Source organism: Onychomys torridus, chromosome 13 (assembly GCF_903995425.1).
Source record: "Onychomys torridus chromosome 13, mOncTor1.1, whole genome shotgun sequence".
Taxonomy (NCBI): domain Eukaryota; kingdom Metazoa; phylum Chordata; class Mammalia; order Rodentia; family Cricetidae; genus Onychomys; species Onychomys torridus.
The window spans coordinates 53407271-53427532 of NC_050455.1; the positions used below are offsets into that span (position 1 = coordinate 53407271).

A 20262-nucleotide genomic window follows, 5' to 3' on the forward strand; every position below is an offset into this window, starting at 1 on the left:
GTGACCTGGGGCCTGGAGTAAGTCTGAACCACGTGAAAGAGGAGGCTGTTCACCTCATGGCGGAAGGAAGTAGAGTGATGGCATACCTGTCTGGAGCCAGCTTTCTGCTCTTTTTCTTTGGTTCCATCCAGGGCCCAGCCCATGGTGCCCCGCATTCAGGACAGGCCCTTGATCAGTACTCTAAAAAACTCCTTCACAGATGGAATTACAGTTCTGCTTGTGGAACCTCCCAGTGCAATGGAGTTATGACCAAGTTTAACCATCACACTGTCATAAACATGTGGCTCACCCTTGGCTGTGTTGCAAAGCAGACTGCAGTATATATGACAATAAAATTCATTGACCTCTCACCTGCTTCCATCCAGATCTCTTTTAGAAATTAAAGTGCACACAGTCCTATATATAAATAGATCTATTTTGCAGTTTTAGTAGCAAAGTACTGACAATCTGAACAGCCATCACTTGAAAATGGCTGGCTTACGGAAAATTTGTGCTCTTGAATATCATACAGTCATCCTTGGGAGGAATTAGAACTGTGTCTGATTGGCTTTGATCTCAGGAGACTTCAAAGTGTGAGCACGGGGAAAAGCTGGAAATGGTTCTGGTCTGAGCTGGGGGGTGGGGTGGGGCAGAGGTTGATGTGGGTGACAAGGAACAAGACAGCAGGGCTTGCCAAACCTCTCCTCCCTGCCGGATTACCAGCTGAGCTGCTACCCATCTGGCTTCCGTGTCAACCACAGCCCATGTTTTCTCGGTGGAGGAAGCTGCAGAGGGCTGTGGTTTGAGGTGAGAAATCCTGGCTTCGTTCTCCTTAGACCATGGATTCTTTGTTCTTATTCCAGCATGCTCTTGAGTTGGTCTCCTGATAGCCTCCTGGATTTTCTGAGCATATTAATTAAATTTCTCCTTTTTTTCTTTTTTTTTTTTTTCCTGAGACTCTATCTGTGTACTGTTTTCCAGCACTTGACATGGCTTGGGTGTTTTTCAAAACTCCATCAATGTAGCCAGGACATCATCCCACATCTGCTCTATCTTGAAAACCCCATGGTGTTCATTGATACATCTGTGGTTTCTGTAAAAAAAAAAAAAATGACTAGACTTGAATCTTGGATCAAAGAGGCTTTGAACATTTCCTAGTGTCAGGCTAGGCAGATAATTCAGTTGATAAAGTGCTTGCAACCATAGTCAAGAATGCCCCCAACCCATATAAAAATAAAAGCTGAGAGTGTTGACACAACACTTGTGATCTCTAGTCGATGGAGACAGGAGGATCCATGGGACCTACTGATCATCTAGCCCAGGCCAGCGAAGAAACCCTATGCAAAAAACAAAACAAAACAACAAAACAAACAAACAAACAGGTGTATGGCATCTGGAGAACAGTGGCCAAAGCAGCACATGTGTACATGCATCATCCCCTCCCCACCCCAGTTAAAAGAGAAAGCTTAAGGAATAGGCTATTTGGGCTCATGGTTTCGGACATTTTAGTCTGTTTTGCTAGAGAAAGCATAGTGAAGTTCAGGGCATTGAAAGCTTTTTAGGAGACTGTTCATATAGCCCAGAGCAAGAAGCAGAAAAGGCAGGATGGAGCGAGGGGAGGGTATAACTAACCTTCAAACCCTGGCCTGGTGACGTGTTCCCAAAGCAGCCAGGCTCCACAGACTCCCCACACAGCATCGCCACCTGGGGAACGTTCATTCAGATGTGAGCCTAGGGAGACATTTCTGAGTGGACACTAAGAAGTTGCTCACTGGTTCCAGCTGGTGGTGAGGGCAGCATCTGTGCTACCTGTTTATCAGTCTTCGTTCTTTGGCAGCGGGAAAGAACTCATCACCTTTCTGTCTTTAAGCAGTTGAAGTACCAAGCACTCTTGGTGCTTTCTTATTTCCTCATTGATGAGTACTCACTTGTAGCCTCTTCTCCATTTTCCACCGGGTTGTTAATTTTTCATTGTTTTGTTAAGTTCTTTGTAAAAAGAAAGCAAGTGGATTTGACTACTTTTTTGTTGTTTAAAGATTTATTTATTTATTTATTATATATACAATGTAATGTCTGCATGTATCCTTGCAGGCCAGAAGAGGGCACCAGATCTCATTACAGATGGTTGTGAGTTACCATGTGGTTGCTGGGAACTGAACTCAGGACCTCTGGAAGAACAGCTAGTGTTGTTAACCGCTGAGCCATCTCTCCAGCCCTTGACTACTTCTTTATGTGACCAGTGCTCACACTTCTCTCTCTCTCTCTCTCTCTCTCTCTCTCTCTCTCTCTCTCTCTCTCTCTCTCTCTCTCACACACACACACTATATCATATAATATATATATTATATATACATACACATGTATGTATACATATGTGTATACGTGTGTGTGTGTGTGTGTGTGTGTGTGTATGTATGTATGTATTGTGATTTTCAATATATCCCTTCTGAGGTGACTTGGAAAGTTAACAATTATTTATAGCATTCTTTGTTCTTATTAAAGATAAGAAGGGGCTTGGGGATTTAGCTCAGTGGTAGAGCATTTGCCTAGCAATCACAAGGCCCTGGGTTTGGTCCTCAGCTCTGGAAAAAAAAAAAAAAGATAAGGGGTTTTCCCCTCTTGTTGGAAAACTTACACAAGTTTCTAAGTCTAAAACAAACAAGGAGAAAACCATCAACCACAGCCTCACTGCATACCGGGACAGCTTATTTCTGTTTGTTTTTGGGAGGGAGTGTGGGTTTTTCTGTGATTGCCCTCATAATGTTGTTGTTCAGTCCAACATTGATACGTAGGACATTCTGTTTTCTGAGTGTTCAGTGTCTTATTTTGTCACGTCTGCTGGAAGTTTCTAGTTTCTTTACAAAAGTGGAAAAAGATGTGAATATCTCTGTGCAAAACCAAAATGTTTTAAACTAGATTTTGTTTTTGTGTTTCGTCCTTAGAAATGGGATTACTAAATAAAAGAATCTGGGGATTTAAATGCTTTGTTCCATATTTTATTCATTTCCTACTTACATTCCTGTCAGCATAAAGAGTCATTGAGCTCACTTCAAAAATCAGAGACTTGGGAGACACATTCAGAAAGAGTCAGGTAGAGAGGAACTTGAAAGTTTTAAGCGATAGCACAGCCAGTGAGTAACAAGTCTTTCTCTGTCCTGCCAGCCAGCTCCCAAATAATGACATGGAGACTTCTTATTTACAAAAGCTCAGCCTTAGCTTAGGCTTGTTTCTAACTAGCTCTTATAACTTAACCCGTTTCTATTCATCTCTGTGCTGCCACATGGCTTTTGGCTTTTACCTCTCCTTCTACACATCCTTCTTCCTCTGTGTCCAGCTGGCGCCTTAGCCTTTCTTCTTCCCAGAGCTCTCTCTGCCTGGAGGTCCCACCTATATCTCCTGCCTAACTATTGGCTGTTTAGCTTTTTATTAAACCAGTTACAGTGACATATTTTTACACAGGGTAATCACATATCTCACAAGGCCAGTAGGGCTGGGAAAAGTGGTAGAAATGAGGTTTAGGGAGTGAGTAGGAGCCTTTAAGGAATTTGCATTTTTATGATTGAGGTTGTAAGAAGTGGGCCTCCTTATTGCCAGAAATGGGAGTGGTTTGCTGTGGTTTAGTGTTGCTGGTAAGAATGGCCCCAGGCGAGTTAGGAGGCTCATACAATAGCTCCTCCCTTCCGGGGGTGGGTATGTCTTCAACACCAGAGTGGTGGCATCAGGTGTGGAAATGAGGACATAGGTGAGGGCTCACTGGGACATTAGAGTCCTTTCAGCTGAAGGGCTGGGTGTGTGAGAATAAAAGACAAGGGACAGAGTAGAGCTGACAGCCCCGAGGTGAGGTGGGCAGTAGGGACATGGAACACATTGAGGTCTTCTGTGCCTGTTAGACCTTCAAGTCAAATGAACCGGGAGATGGGCCAGTGTTGAGTGAACATCATGGAGTTCACAGTGTGTTTGGGGTTCTGTCTAGATAACTGCCCTGAAAACTCAAGATTAGGAGTGCAATCATCCCACAAACTAGAGACTGTCTGTAAGCTGCCAAATGACAGAGGCTTGGGGGAGCAGAGGTGGGGAGTGGGGAGTGAGGGGTGTTATACAGATGTGGGGCCCGTGTGCTTTGGGCAGAGATGTGTGCAGCCTTGTGTACTGAATGGTATTTAAAAATTCAGGGACCCTTCCCTCCTCTTGGTAAAACCACATCCTTTTATCAGTACTTTGGGAAATGAGTAAGGATGTGATCCTGTGAACACGTAAAGGACCTTAAACCACGCATACATCCTTTTTTGAGGCACTGGAACCAGAAGCTAAACCAAGGCAGGAGAGTCTGCTTGAAGACCTTGTGAAGAAGTTTAAGACCCGGTGATGGGAATCATCAGGCTCTGCCCGTGTTACATAAAGCGTTTTGCCTGCACCGCGTCAGCCTTGTTTTGCTCCGTTTCCTTCCCCCACCAAGTGTCCCAGTTTCTCTTCTACTGTAGCTGATTTTGAGCAAGACACAGAGAAACTTGGGCTGTTCCATCGAGCATCTGGGTTCTCTGTATTTGGTTGCTCATCCCTTAAGAAGTGACAGTACACAGTCACATCGCCATTTTTAAATACATTGTATTAATCATAGCAGATAAGATGGAATGATAAAATACAAGCTGCCTCCCTATAAATCCAAGCAGCCTGAGAGATAAAATTGTTCACCGCCTTGTCTTTCTGCAAAGCCCTTTGGCTATGTTTGTATTTAGAGATATGGAAACAGTTTTTGATTTTGACATAAACAGTATTTCATGCTAAACATTCCACGATAGCTTATATATTTTTAATAATTTTCAGAGGCTGCATATTATAGATAAATCATGGAGGCTCTTTAGGGAAAAATCCCTGAAGATTTCACTAGTTGACAGATCCTTTTAAGATTAAAAACAAATAAAAACACAAAACCTGAACTATCTTTGGAATACTAAGAAACACAAATTTTATGTTCTTAAGATCTTGTTTTGACTAAAGTTGCTCGTAACTTTTCATATTCCTTTTGGCTGTGTTACCCAAACTTTAATTATCTTTAAGTATCCTTTTCCGTGGCTCAAGAGACAAATGTTGGCTCAGTATATAAGAACACTTGCTGCTCTTGTAGAGGACCTGGGTTCAGTTCCCAGCACCACAGTTCCACATCAGATGGTTTAGTATTGACTGAGCCTCCAGTTCTAAGGTATCCAGTCTCCTCTTCTGGCCCCCATGGACACCTGCATGTACCTAGTATGCGCGCGCGCACACACACACACACACACACACACACACACACACACACACACATAAATACATGTCATAAATTTACATCTTAAATTTCATTGGAACATGTTAATCCATTTATAAGACCTAGATGTGTAAGGTGTGTGTGTGTGTGTGTGTGTGTGTGTGTGTGTGTGTGTATAAAACAGGTTTGCATCTTCATGTAGATAGAAGGCACTGGGCTGGGGTCATTTCATGAAATGCCTAATGTCTGGCCTACAAGCAGGAGGCCCTCGGTTCTATCCTTCAGAACCCACATTTAAAAGATGATTTGATTAATAACATTTACAAGACCTAGCTTATAAATTACCCAGTTGTCTAAGAATAATAAACAGTGTTGATCCGATTGTTTGGTAATAACATCAGAAGTGTCCAGGAGTCATCCAAAGCTGCGCATTTAATTGGAAATAATAGAGAATTGTGGAAACATCATAAACATTGTATGTGCATTCCGAGGATTGAACCTAGGGCCAAGTGCATGCTGGGCAAGTCCTCTACCTCCTTCTCCTCCTCCACTTTTTATATTTGAAATAGAATCTCAGTAAGTTTTCTAGGCTAGTGATGATTTCCCTCTGTATCTTGAGAGGCAGGGCTTTAATTTATGATCCTACCGCTTCAACCCCCAGAATGGCTGGGAATAGCTCTCTGCGTTTTACTGTTATACCACCAGGCAGCCTCAGTGTGGTTTTTAGATAATAGTTTGAAATGTCATTTGGAAAAGAAAGGTCTCTAAGAGTTAAGAAAGAATGAAGGCTCTGGCAGGCCCTTCCCTGGTCATTCTCAGGTATCCTTCCTGTGGCCTCCCCTTGATCAGTGATGGCTCCGGGCCGTGCCAAGAAGGACAGTTTCTTTGCTCCAGGTGCTGACAGTATGTTGCCCATATTGTGAAACTGAGGGTCATCAGTCAGAAGACATCAGCTCCTTCCTGTTTATCAAATCTGGAGCCTTTGCTTTTCTCAGCCTGCCATGTGCCTCTGGAGTGTCCATGGGGGAAGTGCTAAAGCCACCATTACTCTCCTTTGATTCTCCCCTATTCGTGGCAATACGGTCATTCCTTCTCCCGTGGCTCCTCCGTGGCTCCTCAGAGTGGCATCCAAGGCCACCACCACTGTGCTCTGCACTGGGTCCTATCCTTTAAAGCAGTGGCCTTCCAGAGACATTGAGCAGTATCTATAGATGCTCTTGGTTCTCACACCTATGAAGAGCTGCTACCCAGTGGATGGCGGAAAGGATGCCGATAAGCATCCTACAGGGCACATGATGTCCCCACCTCCAAAGCAAACCAAGAGTGATCCCATCTCAATATCCACAGTAAAAGGCTAAGCTTAAACTGTTTTATACAGACTCTCTGGCCTGGCTGTGTCCCCTTGGTTATCTGAGGTCTTGTCCCTGTCACCTCTCACTGTAGTCTTGAGTAGGGGCACTATAAATTTGGGGAAATGAAACACGGCAGATCAGGCTGCTAGGATGGTTCTAGGTTACTCTAGTTAGTAGGAATATGGTTCTTGGGGTTGATTCCACTCTTGGGTATGCCACTATTGTGGATGGGCCCTAATATCTTCCTATAGTCAAAAGGAATTGAATGTAGACTTCTAGTCACTGCTAATTTATGTTTAAATATTAATATCCTCATAGATAAAAGGGAGGTTTATTTTGTGGGGTAACTTACAAGTGAAGGGATAGGTTACAGAGTCTGGGAAAGGTGAAGCACAGTCCCGTGGTGTTCTCTGGAGAACTCTGTTCAGTCTACCTCCAGTGTCCAGGATCCAGGAACCAAGAGAGCTGGCCCATCTGGATCTTGGGTCTTCAGGGGTCTTTTCTTGGCTCCGCCTTGTAGACATGACAGTTACCAAAGCCTCAATGCGGGTAGTACTCCCAGGTCAAAGCTGGAATGGCTACCCACTGTGTGTGTGTGTGTGTGTGTGTGTGTGTGTGTGTGTGTGTGTGTATGTGAGAACATTTCTTAATTTAGTGCTGCAATTGTTAATGACTGGTCAGTGGCATTACAGGCTCAGCACAAGCTAGTTTCAGTGGGCTCCAGAAAAGGACTCAGTTGACCTGGGAACCTTTGTTTGATGTGTTTGCCTGAAGTGGAAGGGAGCATTTGATCTTGCCCCTCTCTAGAATGAAGTTCTCAGCTTTCCAAACAGATCTCTTGCTAGGCAAGAAGGGAGGGAGCATCCTGGAGTGAAGTGGACGGCTGTGAATCATTTTATTTTAATACTTGGCATAAGTCATCCCTTACCTAGCATACTCACTGGCTAGGTTTTCCATAACAGAGTGCCCCAGCTTGTGTGGCTTCAGCATCACGCGTATTTGCCCTGATAGTTCTGAAGACCTAGAGGTCTTAAAGTCAAGGTGTTTGAAATCAGGGTTGGTTCTTTCTTTCTCTTCTTGGCTGGCAGTGGCCATCTCCTTCCAGTCTTCCCTCTGCTTATTTGTGTCCTGTCCTGATTTACCTTTTATAAGGACACAGTCACATTGGGCTAGGACCCACCCTACTGACCTTATTTTAATTTTATTGCCTCTTTAAAGGCCCTGTCTGTGGGTAGTCATATTCTGAGGCACTGGGTTTAATGAAGACCGTAGCATATGATTTTCGACGACTACAATTCAACCCACCACAGGTAGCATTTGATTAGAAGTATAGGTGCTTTTTATGATTTGTGTGTGCAGGCACAGATGCTCAGATGTGTCCATGTGTGTGTGGAGGTCAGAGAACAACCCCAGTGTTCCATGCTGTCTACCTTGTTTTTTGGGACAGGGTCTCTCACTGACCTGGAAATCTCTAAGTGGTCTAGTCTGGCTAGCCAGTGAGCCCCAGTAATCTGTTTCCACCTTCCCTGTGAAGGGATTACACATACATGCTACGTGCCCAGACTTTTTTTTTTTTTTTTTGAAATGTAGGTTCTGAAGGGTGGAACTGGGTTGTTTATATGAAGAGGTGCGAAGTGTTACACACACACACACCTTGCACATCTAGTTTAGGTGTGTTTGCTTGCAGGGATTTGCGATCCCTCCATGGCTTCCTCTTCCGCTCCCATCTGTCTCCCAGGCTCCTTCCAGGAGTTCCTGGCTGGCTTCCCTCAGTGGTGGACAACAATCAGGGAGTGTAAGGAAAATAAACCCTTTCAACCACAAGTTGCTTTTGGTCAGTGTTTTATCACAACAGATGACAAGCCGGGGACAGGTGGTCAGGCTGCCCAAATCCCAAGTGATACATAGAGAACAAGGCAGAGCGCCTTGGCTTCCTTTGCCTCTGGGCACCTGGGGTGGGGTGGGGGCTGAAAATGGGGATGGTGGGTTTGCAGGAAGGGCTCATCTTTCCTGCAAGATGCAGTCTCACCTACTGTTTCTTTTTAGCGTGGTGGTCAAAGGATGGTTATTTCTGTAGCTACGTTAAGCTCTCTGAGAGTGAGCCAGGAAGTTGGCCTTCCCAACCTGCTTGGTGTGGGGCCCAGCAAAGAGAACAGGACAAAAGCTGAGTGAGCTGTGAATGGAGTGAGGGAAGAGTGGAAGGTTGATCCCCCTGCCTGTCTCTAAGCAAGCCAGACAGCCCAGAGAACCAGACAGTTGGTCACAAGACCACATGACCTCTGCTCACATCCCATTCTGGGTTCATCGATCCTTAGAGGACTGTCATTTGGACGAAAGACACTCTAAGAACAACTACAGGTAACTTTACTGTAGGGCATTGGTTGAGAGGATTTCAGCTAATTGCAGGACTGGGTGGAGTTACTCTATGCTTAGCTAGGGATGGGGGCGGAGCTTGACTTAACTGCTCTTCCCACCAAGAAGCATTCTGGTCTGGCTGTCATTGAAGTGAATCATCAGCACAGGCAGCGATCTCCTGGCAGGCTTTCTCAGATGTGTTAAAACTTGCTGGTCTTCCCGGAGTGTCCACAGAGGTTGTGTGTAGACACTACTTTGAAGCCAGGAAGGCAGAAGACCAGGCAAGGAGCCCCAGAGTTGCCCAGGTAGACTTCCAGCAACACCAGTCCAACCCAGCACTTTCCAGCCTTCACAAATGCCTTGTTCATCTTGATTCCTGAAGCCCATTACAGGTAAGAACAAAGACACTACTGTAATTCGTTATGTGGGTGTATGGCATCCACTGGCACCGAGTTCGATTTTGTCATAATACTGTTTTCATATCTGCGGCGTTACTCTACCACATACCAAGAGTTTCCATTGTAATAAACGCTTCTGAGGGTTAGCGAGGGCCGGCCTGTTTCTACCTTATATGTAAGGGGTTGGCAGACAAACCTGAAAGGGGCTATGACCTGAACCCTGATCTGTTTTTGCTTTCTTCTCTATCTTGGCGGTTTAGAAAAATGTGTCGCTTTTGATATCTTTTAAATCTAATGAAAACGGTCACCCCTTAAATTCTGTGACCATTGTCTTCTGGTAGAAATCATTGCTTTGGGCAGAACACTCAAAAAACTTCCTGTTATGTATTGAGTCCCTGTTTCTGTGATGTTTCACTGGAGAGGAGGAAGGTCCCAGCTGTCCTTGGCTTCCCGTGAAATACCATCTTAGGTCACGCAGTGGTTTACCTAGAGAAGACTCGTGGTTTCTATTCAGATTGTTAGATGGCAGTCCTTACTTCCCGTCAGGACTTGGCTTATGTAATTTATATGAACTGAACTTACCAACTTTTGTTTTTTGAGAGAATCAGAATGAAAGCCCAGAACATGTTCAACTGAAACATCCTTCGTGTCTTGCTGTCGTTTCTCATGTATGTTACTCATGCGTGCAGATACTCGGTGTGATTAACATGTGATATTTGTTTCTTTACCGGCTCGTCTGGTGATTCATAAACTGTTAGTTTAGTAGTGTGTCCGTAAGCCTGGAATAAATGAGTGTGTGCCACGCCTTCTATTAACAAGCCTGGTTACTTTCCATGGGTATTCTGATAGGAATGAAAATGGCTAAAAAATGTGACGTGGTAAACGCTACCGTCAGATCTAGGTTGATCGTCATCCCTTTATTTCCCATTGAAAAGTCCATTGTCGACATGCATTTGAATTAGATCAGATTCTGGCAAGGGGGCAGCGAATAACTGAACTATATAAAAGAAGAGGGGATTTAAAAGACAAGGTGAGCTGCTTTTCCCATGCGAAGCTGAACACAGTAATGATGATGTCAGGAAATGAGGAAGAGAAAGGCTTGTTGGTGAATTAGACAAGAAAAAAGAAGCAAGAGCTGGTGCCTTGGCTTTCTTAGGCATTTTCACGACAGTTGGCTTTTCTACTCAAAAAGCCTTCGTGGAAACAAGTACTGCAACTGAGTGTGGCAAGGGTTCCATGAACTTCTGCCCCTGAGGAGTGTGAGTACCATAGTCCAGAGGAGCTGTGTGCTGGCCTGAGATGCCGGGATTCCTGCTTCGTGAAAGGTATCTTTCTTGGTTACAGGGTGGTGGTTGGGGATGGAGGACTGTGTTGATTTTCTACATTGCATTCTGGGTGTTTTGTTTTTTATTTTTCGTTAGGCTAAGCCTGCTAGGATTTTTTCAAAGCAGTTTTCAATCATAGCTATTTACAGAGCCTTTTCTGAGCCACGGAGAAAAGGAGTTGGCTACTACTGGTGATGTAACTTTTGTAATTATGCAGAGGGCTTACGTACAGGTGGGCCACTGAGGATCCCAGGCATCTGAGGTCATTCACCTTGGAGTCACACAGCTCAGCACGGGTTCTCAGCTGTTTTCAGAATCTATTTGAACTGTGTCCCTGGTAGCGCAGAATTCTGCAGAGGGCTACTTGGAGTGTTCTCACCTCAGTAAATATTTGAGCTTCCCTTGTACCTGGCCTGATCTGCTTCTGAGGGGGCACGGATGGGCAGTGGATATGCAGGTCCCAGGAGCCATCCATCCTTCAGGCCAGTGGTTCTCAACCTTCCTAATGCTGCGGCCCTTTAATTCAGCTTCTCATGTTGTGGTGACCTCCAATCATAAAATTATTTTTTTTGCTACTTCATAACTATAATTTTGCTACTGTTAGGATTGATAATTTTAAGTATCTGATATGCAGGATATCTGCTATTGGACCCCCAAAGGGGTTGCAACCTGCATGTTGAGAGCCACCACACAAATGATGACTCATCAGCAGTCCTGAAATGTAAGGAGACCCTGTTTCCCACCTTTTTTATTTTTTTGAAATCCTGGGATCCAGTCTCCCTGAAGTGGTCACCAGAAATGAATCTACCCAGCTAACCACGGGATATAACCAGGTAATCACAAACTGCTTTCTCACGGCTGAGACATAGGCCAGCCGCTTTGTTCACTGTGGCTTTCAGAAGAAGGCTTAGAGTCCACGTGCTAATTGACATGCCCCTGGAAAACAAAGGATTGATTTTTCTTCTAGAAAATGGAAGAACATGTGGACATTTCTGGAAAAGCCCATGGCATGGCACCACCCCTCGGGCAGTCAGTGGGATTTCAGACCAAGTGAAAATGCAGACTTGACAGATTCACGTATAATCAGTGGCTTCCATAGAGCTACCTAAAACAGCCTGCTTCCTATGATGTAAGCCATCTGACTCACCTGCTCTTACTCATACGGCCCGCTGCAGGCACAGAATCACATGCAATTATAAACAGCCTCTTCTGACCCTGGTCAGTGACTAGAAACCTTGTCACAGAACTGGAAGGCACGTGACTATGAATTCCTAGGCAGAGGCCTTTCAGAAACCCGGACATGTGATCTTTGGGGTCTATGCCAATGTAGGGGTTTGAAATACTCAGCTCAGTTAGCGGGAAATAAGCTTCAGACTGGAGGATGTCTGACTGGGTAAGAAATCAGATGTGACAGGCTTCTAGAGTATTACTCTATTCTTTTTGTCGTTGCTGCTGAGGTTTTCAGTAGAATGAGATCTGAGGTCAATGAGTAGATGATTTATCTGAAATAGGCTTATTCTGTCTAGTATTGTGTTTAAGTAACTAACTCATTGAATGTAGGATTAAAGCACTTGCCTTGCACTGCTTAGAAATAAATTCTCTTCTCATTTTTCCAACACTTCAGAATGAATGGTAACTGTCTCTTTAGCTTCTGAGGAACCTATTTCTTACACTTGTCAGCTTTTGTTGGACTGATTTTTTTTTTTTTTTTAATTTTACTCCGGTTTTTACTTGGCTTGTTTATTTTAGAGCGTATATATTATCAGTGCTGTAGCATTGGGCCAAGTGAAGGTATTTCTCAAAGACTTGATTCGTAAGCCTAATCAGGATGGTAAACTAGGCTGCCTAATTAGTGGTCGCTGGTTACAATTAATTAGGATGCTTCCTGATTCTTCCTTGGTGGGAAACAGGGCAGCCCAAGTGGAGTTGTTCTGATCCCGGAGAGCTCTGCTTCTACAAAAGAGGAGAACTTAGCTGCTAAGAAGATATCAGAAGCTGGCGGGGATGAGGGTCGGAGAGACACCGAGAAAAGGGCGCAAGTGGAGGAGGAGAAGATTCGTGTCAAATCCCTGTCACCTCCTGTTTGGAAATGAGGGTCCCCAGAGATGACACATGCATTCCTCCTTAGGAAGAGCGCCGTGAAAACTTGATTCTGAGTGTGACACGGGGCTGGGAGATTTGATGACAGAGCTCCATATAGCGATACGCAGTTATGGAAAGAAAGCTCAAAAGCCCCACAGTGAGACTGAGCAGAGAAGAGAGGGTGAGACACGGGTTGCAGCCCACGGCCCCCGCCTGAGCGCTCCCTCCCACCAGAGCGCCCCCTCCTGCCTTCTCCGTAGCCTCCTATGGTTGCCTAGTCGTGGGTCCTCCCTGAGTGACAATTAAGTTGCTAGTGTGTTGTGTTTATCCACATCTATATTTAGCTTTGCTTATTTTAGGGGAGGGAAGAAGAAGGTGATCCTAACTGAGAGAGAATGCACTAGTTGGAGTCTCAGTGGCCTCTGGCTCTAAGGTGAAGTGCACTCATTTATCTGACCAGTATGTACTGAGTCCTCTGGGGACCACTACCTCCACAGGTGCTGGAGAGGCCAAGAGCGCATGAGGGAGGGCCTGAGCCAAGGACTTGCCTCTCGGCCTGCAGGGAGCCTTCAGCCTGCCGGGCCTGATTAACGATAATAATCGTGTCCACAGATCATATACTTATGATGGGGTTAGGAGCCATAAAGAAGTGCCATCGAGGAAGGAAATGACAATTCCCTGAGTAGGTGTACTCTTCTAAGTGTCTGTGGTTGCTCCTCCTGGTGTCCAGTCTGATTGGTAGTGATTAGAACGGAAGTTGGGGCTGACACTAGGTTCATGATAAGAAGGCCACTTTAACAAATTTCTGAAAGCATCACTCCCAGGGAAGCTGTAAAATACTGTGTCGGGACGGGGCAGGGGGGGTGCTGTGCATGGCCGTTGATCTTAGAGCAGAATGGAAAGATACTGGGAAAGCAAATTCCCTGTCACTAGGGATACTCAAGAATCCCCAGTTGGAGATGGGACACTAGAACCTCTCACCACATCCGTGGGGACAGTCTCAGGATGGAGTCGGTTTTTCTACCCCGTCCAAGGGAGCAGTAGGTCACAGAAGTAAAGGACCAAAGTTATGTCTGGTTCCTTGATGGTCAGCGTGGATGAAGAACGAGGATGTAACTGCTCCTAGGTATGGCTGAGGAGAAGGGTTTTATTGTAGATGTTGAGGGGGAGTTCAGCCAGAGGCATGTGGAAAGATCCAGACTGAACAGGGCCAGAAGAGGAGTGGGCGGGGAATGAGAAGAGAGGGGGGCAGGAGAGGGGGCACCAGGAGCCAAGAGCATAGGACCAACAGACCATTGGGCCAAATGGACAGGCTATCTAGGAAAGAGAAGCTGAGAGAAGAGGATTGAAGCCCTTGAGCTGGAGAGGTTTAGGGCGAGGAAAGGCCTGCCTTCATCCAGTAGATAACTGTTAGGACTCTTCATGCACACTGGGCAGTCCCAGAAGGTTCCCCTGTAGCCAGCACCCCTCTCTTCTCTGCTGCTTTCCCTGGGAATGCAGCTTCTGTTACTCTGTCTTGGAACCCCGTGTACACCGTTTATTCTGCATTGCTTGCTGTCTCTAATCGCCCTTTCCTGTAGGATGCAAGCTCCACAAGGTGTAGGGCGTTTCCTCTGTCTTCCTCCCCGGGATGCTAGATTGTAGGTACCCAGTGCATAAGGAACGAAGGGAAGCGGGGAGAGAGCTGGGCTCCCAGAGGGTCTGGGGAGGGAGTCTGGGTGTGGCCTTCCTGTGAGTATCCACAAGGATTTGAGGATCCTGAGATGAGCTTGCTAGCTAGGGCCTGTGGTTTCTTCTGAGTAGTCAACACTGCCCTAAAGGTGAGCTGTCTGCGGGTCACCTTGCTCCACCTTCAGGCATGAGTGTGCTGGAATCGCCTGGGTGGCTCTTGGTGCTTATAGGTCAAAGGTAATTGCCAGCCTTCCCCATGTGCTTTTCTAAGGGTTGCAACTTGACCCTCGCCGCTGTGCTGTTGCAAGAAGAAATCTGTCTGTCACAGTAACTTGGTGAAGGTCCTCATGGCTGTTCCCTGGCACAGCCCTTGATTTCCTCGCTGTGGGGTTTCCTACCTCATTACCAATCTGGCTTACAGTGTTCAACATGCTGCAGTTACATGTCCTGCTGTGGTTTTATTTACCCTTAATCTCTTATTGATTACTCTCTAAGGGTGAATTCTCTTTCACTTTCTGCCTCTGGTCCATGGCTATTGGGTTTTGTTTTTTGTTTCAGACATCAGAAAAACAACCAAGAACTCTCCAGTGAAAGTGTTTGTGGGACTGGCTATTCAGTTCTCCTGGTTTAGAAACATTGCATCCAGAATATGAAGCTGTAGGGCCCATAATACAGCTAGGAGATTGCCCTCTCCCTCTGCCGAAGACATCCTTATCCTTGTTTCCTAATGATGCCTAATGTGCCTGAGGGTACCATACCCTCTGAAACAGTTTATTGTTATGGACTCACTGCGTAGTCACTGGAACATGATAAACACAGATGACCAAGACATGGGCCATGTTTGCAGAGAGCTCCCACAACAAGGAAGATGAATAAACGGTGGCTATGCTGATCTGTTCCTGCCAATGGATGTGGGCATGGGGCTAGGACATCTCAGAAACAATGGAGTTTGTCTTCCAAAACATATGCAGGGCAGGTAGTTAGGGTAAGGCATGTCCAGCAGAGAATGAAACATGATGTCCTGAGAACTATTAGGAAGGCCGTTCCATTTGGCTGAATTTAGAGTGGAACACATGAACAATGGTGACGACAGGCAGGCAACGCCAGAGCTGAACAGATGGGACAGCAGACAGTTCTAGAGCTGGGCAGATTGTGAATGCCACAGGTTTGGATTTTAGGCTGTAGTTTACAAAGCCAGTGAAGGGAATGAGCCCCACACGTTTAGCTTAGGAGATGGATGTCAATAATCAGCCTTATCCACAAGTTGTAGAAGAGGTTGGGCTTTGAGGCTTGTCTTGGTTGGGTTTCTGCTCTTGGGATAGAACACCATGGCTGAAAACAAAAGGATTTATCTCCTCTTACACCTTGTAGTTCATCCTGAAGAGCTGTCAGTGCAGGAGCCGATGCAGAGGGCATGGAGGATGCTTACTGACTTGCTCCCCATGACTTGCTCAGCCTGCTTTCTTATAGGACCACCTGCCCAGGGATGGCTCTGCCCACAGTAGTCTAGGCCCTTCCATATCAATCACTAAGAAAATGTCCCACAGGCTTGCCCATGCACCAATCTGGTGGGGGCGTTTTCTCAATTGAGGTTCTCTCTTCCAAACGACTCTAACTTGTGCCAAGTTGATGAAAACTAATCAACAAGACTTTTATCCTTAAGGCGTTTAATCAGTGGGATGGCTAGGAGGGTCCTTCTACATGCCCTAGGTCTCTGCTGGAGCATGATTAGACTTGGCTCTCACTTGATGGTTCATGATCTTGGAGGAGGTGATAGGCTTTGGGGGTCAAGTGAGCCTAGCCAAGGAGACTGCAGAGTGAAAAGAGGTGGGAGATGAAGTCTGGGGAGACATGGACATAGAGTTTGAAGGTTCTTAAGTTCTCCCCCTCCCTTCTTTATTGACAGAGGTCTGGTATCTAGCCCAGGCTGGATGACCTTGAACTTCTGGCCCTCCTCCTTGCTCCAGTGTGCAGGGATTATAGGCATGCACCACCACACCCCGATTTATGGTCTCAGTTCTAGATAAGAGCCTGTGTACTCTTGCATGCCTGTCTGCACTCTTCCATAAGACAGCTGTATTCAGATTGTCTTTGGAGACTCCTCATACCAGTAAAATTGCCAGCTTCGGGTCATCTCACACTGGACCAGAGGCTGCAGTTTGAGCAGGTTCCCGAGTCATTTCTGTGCATATTCAAGTACTGGCAGATGCCATGCCTCTACCGCAGAATATCTTTAGTGGTCATGTAAAAGAGGAGGGTTTTTACGGCCTCATAGAGCTGTTCAACGTTCAGAATCTCCTCAAAATGGTAGACTATGGGATATAGGGAATGTAAACCTAAATAGGGATTAATTGGTATTTTACTGCAGTGTATCATCCTTCCCTTTACATAGTCCATTTCTTATAGATGTGGCTTGTGGAGGATCAGCAGTGTGCCCACTCAGAGGGGACCCAGTTCACACCTTTGGATCATTGATGGATGATTCACTACAGCTGGCAGGTGCTGTCCTACTTCATGGAAAGCAGGGTCACATTGCCTGCAGCATTCCAGAATACTGTTTGTTCCCAAATGACACAGTGGGAAGAAAGGACATGTCTCTGGTGACGCTTGCTGCTCCCACATATAACACAAACTTGACAGAGGCGTTGTCCATGTTTAGTACTATCTCATTCCATGTCAGCTCAGCAGAAGTTGGAGGTTCATTACTTTCCCAGCTGTTGGCCTTTCTTGAGAGTTCGTTTTGTGTGTGTGAGCATTTACATCTGGACTAAGGTTCATGCATCTTTATTCTGAAAAGGGGTGGAAAAGAGCATAGAAAGTGGCCCTGAGAACGTAGCCTGGGGGCCGGTGCTCTTCACATCAGCTCCTTTTCAACTTTTAAAATGACAACCAATTGTCTAATCCCGGTTTCTGGAACGAGCTGTCATTTTGTTTTCTCTCTGATGGCGGCCTCAAACAGCGGTGTTTCCCTGGGGCCTTTCCTTTTCGCTGTCTGGTCATGTCTGTAACATGAGGTTCACTGGGAAACTTTCCCCCAGTGCGTGCATGCATGCATGCTTGCTTGAGTGTATTTGGACTCATGCTATGATACTCTTGACAACCCTGAGGCCTCACATATTAGAAAAGTGTAGGCTATGAAGCAAGTTGGAGAGAGTGGGATTTGTGTGGAAAATCGATTCTGTACTTAGTTATGCATAACAGATAAGAGATAAATGTTCTGAAAATTCCACATTTTGGCAACTTAGGCAAGTTGTAGTTTTTCTCAATGTAAAACTCTGGGGAGAAGTTACCTTCTCATAATGTTTGGCAGGAAGTCAGCCCTCTACATGTCGGGAACCCATTTTCTGCAGAGTTCCATGAAGTATTTAGAAGCCTAAGATATAAACAGTGGGAATTAAGATTTGTAGCCTCGAAAAGGAACACAGGATGCAGAAAGGCACTTGAGCCTTAAGAAGGAGGGGCCTCAACAGGTATGACTATAGGAATGCAGAGAATGGAGATGCCTGCTAGCATGGAGTGGTTTGTTTGGAAGAGCTGCTGGCTGCATAGAGCACAGACAAAGGATATCTGGAGATGTAAGGAGAGAAGGCCCCAAATACATCTAAACCAATGATGGGATGTACTTGGCCGCGTGTGCAGAAAGCTTGGAGAATGTTACCCTGACGCCATTGGAGAACAAGTTGGCAAATGGACTAAACTAGATGCTCTGCGTACTGTCTGTTAGAAAGTCTAAAGCACAGAGGAAAAGTAAAAGAAGAAGCCCATATTCTGGTTGTTAAATACAGTAGAGGTTTGATGTCAGCTATTGCAGGAGAGAACTGTGTTTTGTTCCCTGTAAACTCTTGAGTTGTTCTGTGATTTTATCCTATGACTGAGCTCTTTCTTCTTGAGGGTTCCAGGGGCAGGGAGAAATAGATGTGTCCATAAAACAGGGTCATCCATCTACTAGAAGACTTTCAATGCTCAAGCACATATATTTATGAGAGAGACTACACTATAGGCTACGAAGTCTACATTAGGTTCTGGAGAAGTCATTCAACATCCTCTCCCACCTAATACAGTAATTTAAGGGAAGATTTTTTTTTTTTTTAAATCTGAATGCCTCTCAGATTTCTATGAGATTTAACACAGCCAAATCCAAGACCCAGCTATCCTTTTGATGAGTTGGGTACAGGGAACAATTCCCAGTGGATGTCCAGGCTTGTAGATGTGGCAAGAGATGCTGGTGTTCATGGTGGCGCAGGTTAATCAAGACTTGGAGTGCCAATGAGTGCTGAGTTCATGTCTTCTGTGAGCCTCTTGATAGTATATGGGCCCAGATTTAAATGTGAGCACTCACCATATACTAACCGTCTAAATGGGAAAATATGTACCCTGGATACCCATCTCTTCAGAGGTGGGGGATTTCTTATGATCTAGCCCCTTTTTCCTCCCCCCACTTCGGTTTGGAGCTTGCCACAGCGCTCAAAATAATGGAGTGCTGAAGTGGTGGTGGTGGTGGTTTAACAGACTTGAAGATAAAACTACTTAAAAAGAGACCTAACACATGGTCTTTCTGAGAGGTGAGGGGCCGCTTTTGACCCTTTGAAATATTGGAATTTCAGGGATGGTCTTGTGGTTTTGAGTTGATAGCAGGCGCTGAGTGTGATTGGCAGGGTAGCGTTAGAAGCACATTCAGTGTCCTACAACTTCATACAGGTCCTCATCCGCAGTTTCAAAGGCCATTAGAGTCCCTAAGACCAAAGTCCGTGTGTCAGAAACTTTTGAGAAGAAAAACCCATGCACAGATGTGGAAGTGTGTCCGGCCTCCATGTATAACACTCAGCTTACATTTTCGTGCATGTATGTAGCTGTACAGGTAATTCACATTTGACTGTGAGCCCTTTCCCAGCCTCCACTGGAGATTTTCAGTGATAGAACTCTGAGTTATCAAAATGAGCAAAAGGCATTCTGTAAGCTGTTTGTCCCTGTCAGCTTCCTGTAAAGGCTGGCTTTAATGAATACTGCTCTGCTAACCCTGCTATTGCAAGGCACCAGGGCTGGCTGGCTGCCCAAAGGTATTTACCGCCTGACTGTTCTGGAAGCCACCTGTCTGGAGGTATGAGCAGGGCCCTCTATGACTCCTTCCTGCTTTCTGGCTGCAGGTGACAGCAGCACTTTGTGTCCCGGGCCTATAGGTGCGGCCTCCCTGTCACTGGATCGTCTTCCTGTGTCTCCCCTCTGTGTATGGCAGTTTCTCCTTTTCATAAGGACAAGGTTACATCATGGGTCACAGGTAAAAAAAAAAAAAAAAAAAACATGCTTCGGGACAGGGTCACTCTTTCCATCTTAATTAAAGGAGTTAGTAAAGGCCGAATTCCTCCCAAGCAGTTCTGCCCTTTAGAACATGCCCTCTTTAGGGATTTGACACAGTTGAGTGTGGACTCTGCTTTGGCATTAAGTCCAGTATGCCCACTCAGCATACTCTCCCTCTCAACGGGGAGGTTGAGGTTAGCTTGGGACCTTCCACGTAAGATTGTAAGAGAATAACTCTTTGGCGAATCTTTTTCCACACTTGTAAAAGTTTCTTTTTCCGTACAGACCTTTCTTTTTTTTAAGCCGTGTTTCATACTACTTTATTAATCAGGAATGGACAGGGTTACTTTGGAAAAGCAATGTATAGTAAACTAATGAGCATATATCATTGAGTGTTTAGTTTATGAAGTTTTACTCGATGTGATTTTTTTTTTTTTTTCCTAACCAAGAAGGAAGCAGATGAGCAGGTCTGCTAACTGCACATCCCACCAGACTCCCATCACAACAAACTGACTAATGGGCTCAGAGCTCAGCGTTTTCCTCCTCTTGTTTCCTTTAGG

The 20262-nt window shown here is 45.4% G+C and overlaps 1 protein-coding gene across 6 annotated transcripts in view; it reads left to right on the forward strand.

Annotated features, from left to right (window-relative positions):
* Nedd4l (NEDD4 like E3 ubiquitin protein ligase) overlaps positions 1 to 20262 on the forward strand; it is a 328817-nt gene that overhangs the window by 164389 nt on the left and 144166 nt on the right. The window contains exon 1 of one of the 6 annotated variants that reach the window (XM_036204601.1): positions 9292 to 9323. The exons of the other annotated variants lie outside the window; for them this stretch is intronic. The gene's annotated coding sequence lies outside the window, so the exon portion shown is untranslated. Of the gene's footprint in view, positions 1 to 9291; positions 9324 to 20262 lie in introns of those variants that run through there. 6 annotated transcript variants of the gene reach the window in all.